This window comes from Trachypithecus francoisi, unplaced genomic scaffold (genome assembly GCF_009764315.1).
Source record: "Trachypithecus francoisi isolate TF-2019V2 unplaced genomic scaffold, Tfra_2.0 Lachesis_group3, whole genome shotgun sequence".
Taxonomy (NCBI): Eukaryota; Metazoa; Chordata; class Mammalia; order Primates; family Cercopithecidae; genus Trachypithecus; species Trachypithecus francoisi.
The window spans coordinates 60,745,556-60,751,555 of record NW_022681468.1 but is presented as its reverse complement, the minus strand read 5'-3'; positions in this window follow the sequence as shown (position 1 = coordinate 60,751,555).

The window sequence follows — 6,000 nt, the reverse complement described above, 5'->3', positions numbered from 1 at the left end:
ATAATGGTAATAATTTGGACTCCTAATTCACACCATACACAAAAATTAACTCAAAATGAATTGTAGACCTAAATGTAAGTGCTAATACTTTATAAATCTTAGACAAAAACACTGGAGTAAATATTTGTGACCTTGTGTTAGACAATGTTTTCTTAGATATGACAAATGACAAAATCATTAAGAAAATGAGAAGACAACCCAACAAATTGGAGAAATATTGAAAGTCATACATGTATCCAATAAAAGTATTACACCTAGAATGTAAGAATATATAAATAACTCGAACAACTCAATAAGAAAAAAAAAAAATGGGCAAACAATTTGAATAACATTTCCCCAAAGAAGTTATACAACTAACCAAGAAGCAAATTACATGTTCAAGATCATTAGTAATTACAGAAATGCAAATAAAAACCATAAGATACTACTTCACACACAGTAGAAATGAAAACACCCACACAAAGACTTGTACAAAGATGTTCATATCAGCATTATTCACAATCAAGAAAAATTGGAAACAACTTAAGCATTCATCAACTGATAAATGAATAAACAAAATATGGCACATTCATATCAAATAAATTATTTAGTCATAAAAAGGAATGAAGTACTGGGGCTGGAGGGTAGGGCCAAATGCCCTTCCTCAAAAAAACAAAACAAGGGGAATGAAGTAGTGATTCATGGTACAACACGAACGAATCTTGAAAACATGCTCAGTGAAAGAAGTCAAGCATAAATGGCCACATAGTGAATGATTCCATTTATACGAAATGTACAGATAGGCAAACATAGAGAAATAGAAAGTAGATTAGTGGTTGCCGGAGGCTGGAGAAAGAGACAATGGAGAGTGATGTTAATGTGTATAGACAAAGATTCTTTTTTTTTTTCGTTGTAATAAAATACAGTATATAAAATGTACCATCTTAACCATTTTTAAGTCTACAGTTAAATGGTATTAAATATATTCACATTATTGTGCAACCATCACCAACATCCACCTCCAGAACTCATTTGGTCTTGAAAAACTAAAACTCTGTACCCATTTAATGCTAACGTCCAACTTCCACCTCTCACCAGCCCAGCCCCTGGCAACCACCATTCAACTTTTTGTCCCCATGAATTTAACTACTCTAGCTATCTCATATAAGTGAGATCATAGTGTATTTTTGTGAGATGGCTTATTTCATTTAGCATAATTTCCTCAAAGTTCATCTGTGTTTTAGCATATGTCAGAAATGCCTTCCTTTCTAAGGTGGAATAATATAAATTGTATTATATACCACATTTAGTTTATCCATTCATCTAACGATGGACACTTGAGTTGCTTCTACCTTTTGACTCTTGTGAATAATGCTACTGTGAATATGGGTACACAAATATTTCTTCAAGACCCTGTTTTCAGTTCACATTTGGATATGACCTGAAGTGGAATTGCTGGATAATATCAGATAGAGATTATTTTTAAGGTGATGAAAACGTTCAGGAATTAAATAATGCTAATGGTTGTACAACTCTGTGAATACACAAAAATCCACTGAACTACACTCTCTTTCGAGAGAGGCAAATAGGTCTTCATGAATTTGCTGTTTAACTGTAATTCAAGTGAGGCAGTTTATCCATTAACTCCAACAAGCAAAAAATGCTTTAGTTTGTAAGTAATAGGATAAAGAGGTAAGGAGAAAATCGAGAAGGAAGAACAGAGCAAGAAATAACAGAGAGGAAGAACAAGAAAAACAATTTGATAGGCAAAAAAAAATAAAAATAAAAATGAACTTGGACCCATATACAAATTTGCATTAATGTGTAAACAATCAAAATTCTCTCCACTTTTTCTGAATCTTATCTCCCATTAAGACACCCTTACCCTAACCACATCAACCCTCTTTCTCATCTCAAATTTCCTTCTAACATAAGCATGTAAATATGAGCTCAAGAGCTACTGTTATAATCTCCAATTCACTTAACTTATGGGGATCAAAGTAAATTATCACCTATTAAGCAGAACTGTTCGCTGGAATGAAACCTGATTTAGGAGTCAGAAAACTTGGGTTCAATTCAATTCATTTATTTTCTAATCTCACATGCTGTCAAGTTGAAGTTCTGAGTATAGTACTTGTAGTTGAAAATTCTGAATTTCTCATCATATTAGTAGTAATTGATTTAAAGATCTAATAAAACGCACTGAGAATTCAAAATACACTTTACGGTTCATGTCAAGATGTGCCAACTACAAAATGCTATGAAATCAATATAACCTTGGAAGTAAAACTGCAGTTTGCTAAGTAAATTTCAAGAGATTTCCACAACAGAGGTCACAAATTTAGTGACGTTTTGACACAAAATAAAAGACATGAACTACTTTTCCTTAATACACAATGGATTTTAAATTCATTTTTTGGGGAAATATCATGAACACTTCATCTGTATTGATATTTTCATTAAACAAACGTGGAACTTCTCGAGTTTTATTGTTTACAGTCTAAGCATATTCTTAAAGACTGGAAGGTAATGTGAGGGAAATGTTAACTAAAACTTTTTTTAACATTTATTTAAATATGTCCTAATAATTTAAGATCTTCATATGCTATTGTTCTTGATTCTGTAGAATTTATGTGTTTACACACCAAAAAAAAAACAAACAAAAGAAAATAAGAAAGGGAAAATGAATAACTGCCCAGACACCCCAGATTTTACATACTCTAATAAGTTTTCATTCTTATAATCCTTACCACTCACTATTCACATTTCAGCATTTCCAGAGAAACTCTATTGAAAAAGCTGATTAGGTTGTCAGATTCAAAAAATAACTCAAAATCTTACTTTTGAATCTGAGAAGATGATATTGCTTCCCAGAAAGCTCTAATTCATGGCATATACAATAATTATTAAAGATTATTATTCTCTGAGGAGAGCAGCGGACCTCTCATCACAGCCTTTGAGATCTGCTAAGGGACAGTCTGCCTCCTCAAGTGGGTCCCTGACCCCCATGTACACTGACTGGGAGACACCTCCCAGTTGGGGCCAATAGAGCCTCACGCAGGAGAGCTCTGGCTGGCATCTGGCAGGTGCCCTGCTGGGTCGAAGCTTCCAGAGGAAAGAATAGGCAGCAATCCTTGCTGCTCTGTAGCCCTTGCTGGTGACACCCAGGCAAACAGGGTCAGGAGTGGACCTCCAGCAAACTCCAGCACACTGGCAGCAGAGGGGCCTGACTGTTAGAAGGAAAAGAAACAAGGAGAAAGGATTAGCATATCCACTCAAAGGCCCCATCCAAAGATCACCAACGTCAAAGACTGAAGGTAGATAAATCCACAAATATGGGGGGGAAAAAACAGCGCAAAAAGGCTGAAAGTTCCAAAAACCGAAATATCTCTCCTCCTCCAAAAGATCACAACTCCTCGCAAGCAAGGGAACAAAACTGGACGGAGAATGAGTTTGATGAACTGACAAAAGTAGACTTCAGAAAGTGGGCAATAACAAACTTCTCTGAGCTAAAGAAGCATGTTCTAACCCAATATAAGGAAGCTAAGAACCTTCAAGAAAAGTTAGTTGAATTGCTAAATAGAATGACCAATGTAGAGAAGAACATAAATGACCTGACGGTGTTGAAAAACACCAGAACAAGAACTTCATAAAACATACACAAGTTTCAATAGCCAAATTGATCAAGCAGAAGAAAGGATACAGGTAATTGAAGATCAATTTAATGAAATAAAGACACAAGACAATATTAGAGAAAAAAGAATAAAAAGGAATGAACAAAGCCTCCAAGAAATATGGGACTACGTGAAAAGATCAAATCTACGTTTGATTGGTGTACCTGAAAGTGACAGGGAGAATGAAACCAAGCTGGAAAACACTCTTCAGGATATTATGCAGGAGAACTTCCCAACCTAGAAAGACAGGCCAACATTTAAATTCACGAAATACAGAGACCACCAGAAAAATATTCCTCAAGAAGAGCAACCCCAAGACACATAATCATCAGATTCACCAAGGTTGAATTGAAGGAAAAAATATTAAGGGCAGCCAGAGGGAAAGGTTGGATTACCCACAAAGGGAAGTCCATCAGACTAACAGTGGTTTTATCTGTGGAAACCCTACAAGCCAGAAGGGAGTGGGGGCCAATATTCAACATTCTTAAAGAAAAGAATTTTCAACCCAGAATTTCATATCCAGCCAAACTAAGCTTCACACGCAAAGGAGAAATAAAATCCTTTATAGACAAGCAAATGCTGAGGGATTTTGTCACAACCAGACCTGCCTTACAAGAGCTCCTGAAAGAAGCACTAAAAGTGGAAAGGAACAACCAGTACCAGCCAGTGCCAAAACATACCAAATTGTAAAGAACATCGACAATATGATGAAACTGCATTAATTAACGGCCAAAACAACCAGCTAGCAGCATAATGACAGGATCAAATTTACACATAACAATATTAACCTTAAATATAAATGGGCTAAATGCCCCAATTAAAAGACACAGACTGGCAAATTGGATAAAGAGGTAACACCCATCAGTGTGCTGTATTCAGGAGACCCATCTCACGTGCAAAGACACAAATAGGCTCAAAGTAAAGGGATGGAGGAATATTTACCAAGCAAATGGAAAGCAAAAAAAAAAAAAAAAAGGAGAAGAAGAAGAAGAAGAAGGAGTTGCAATTCTAATCTCTATTAAAACAGACTTTAAACCAACAAATATCAAAAGAGACAAAGAAGGGTGTTACATAATGGTAAAGGGAACAATGCTGCAAGAAGAGCTATCCTAAATATATATGGACCCGGCCGGGCGCGGTGGCTCAAGCCTGTAATCCCAGCACTTTGGGAGGCCGAGACGGGCGGATCACGAGGTCAGGAGATCAAGACCATCCTGGCTAACACGTGAAACCCCGTCTCTACTAAAAAATACAAAAAACTAGCCGGGCGAGGTGGCGGGCGCCTGTAGTCCCAGCTACTCGGGAGGCTGAGGCAGGAGAATGGCGTGAACCCGGGAGGCGGAGCTTGTAGTGAGCTGAGATCCGGCCACTGCACTCCAGCCTGGGCGACAGAGCGAGACTCCGTCTCAAAAAAAAAAAAAAAAAAAAGAAAAAAAAAAATATATATATATATATGGACCCAATACAGGAACACCCAGATTCATAAAGCAAGTCCTTAGAGACCTACAAAGAGATTTAGACTCCCACACAATAATAGTGGGAGACTTTAACATCCCAATGTCAATATTAGACAAATCAACAAGGCAGAAAATTGACAAGGATATTTAGGACTTGAACTCAGCTCTGGACCAAGAAGACCTAATAGACCTCTACAGAACCCTCCACCCCAAATCAACAGAATATACATTCTTCTCAGCACAATCCTCAGCAAATGCAAAAGAACAGAAATCATAACAAATAGTCTCTCAGACCACAGTGCAATCAAACTAGAACTCAGGATTCAGAAACTCACTCAAAGCCGCATAACCACATGGAAACTGAACAACCTGCTCCTGAATGACTACTGGGTAAATAACGGAATGAAGGCAGAAATAAAGATGTTCTTTGAAATCAATGAGAACGAAGACACAATGTACCAGAATCTCTGGGACACATTTAAAGCAGTGTGTAGAGGGAAATTTATAGCACTAAATGCCCACAAGAGAAAGCAGAAAGATCTAAAATTGACACCCTAACATCATGATTAAAAGAACTAGAGAAGCAGCAGCAAACAAATTCAAATGCTAGCAGAAAACAAGAAATAACTAAGATCAAAGCAGAACTGAAGGAGATAGAGATACAAAAAACCCTTCAAAAAAATCCATGAACCCAGGAGCTGGTTTTTTGAAAAGATTAACAAAATAGATAGACCACTAGCCAGACTAATAAAGAAGAAAAGAGAGAAGAAACAAATAGATGCAATAAAAAATGATATAGGGGATATCACCACCGACCCCACAGAAATACAAACTACCATCAGAGAATACTATGAACATCTCTATGCAAATAAACTGAAAATCTAGAAGAA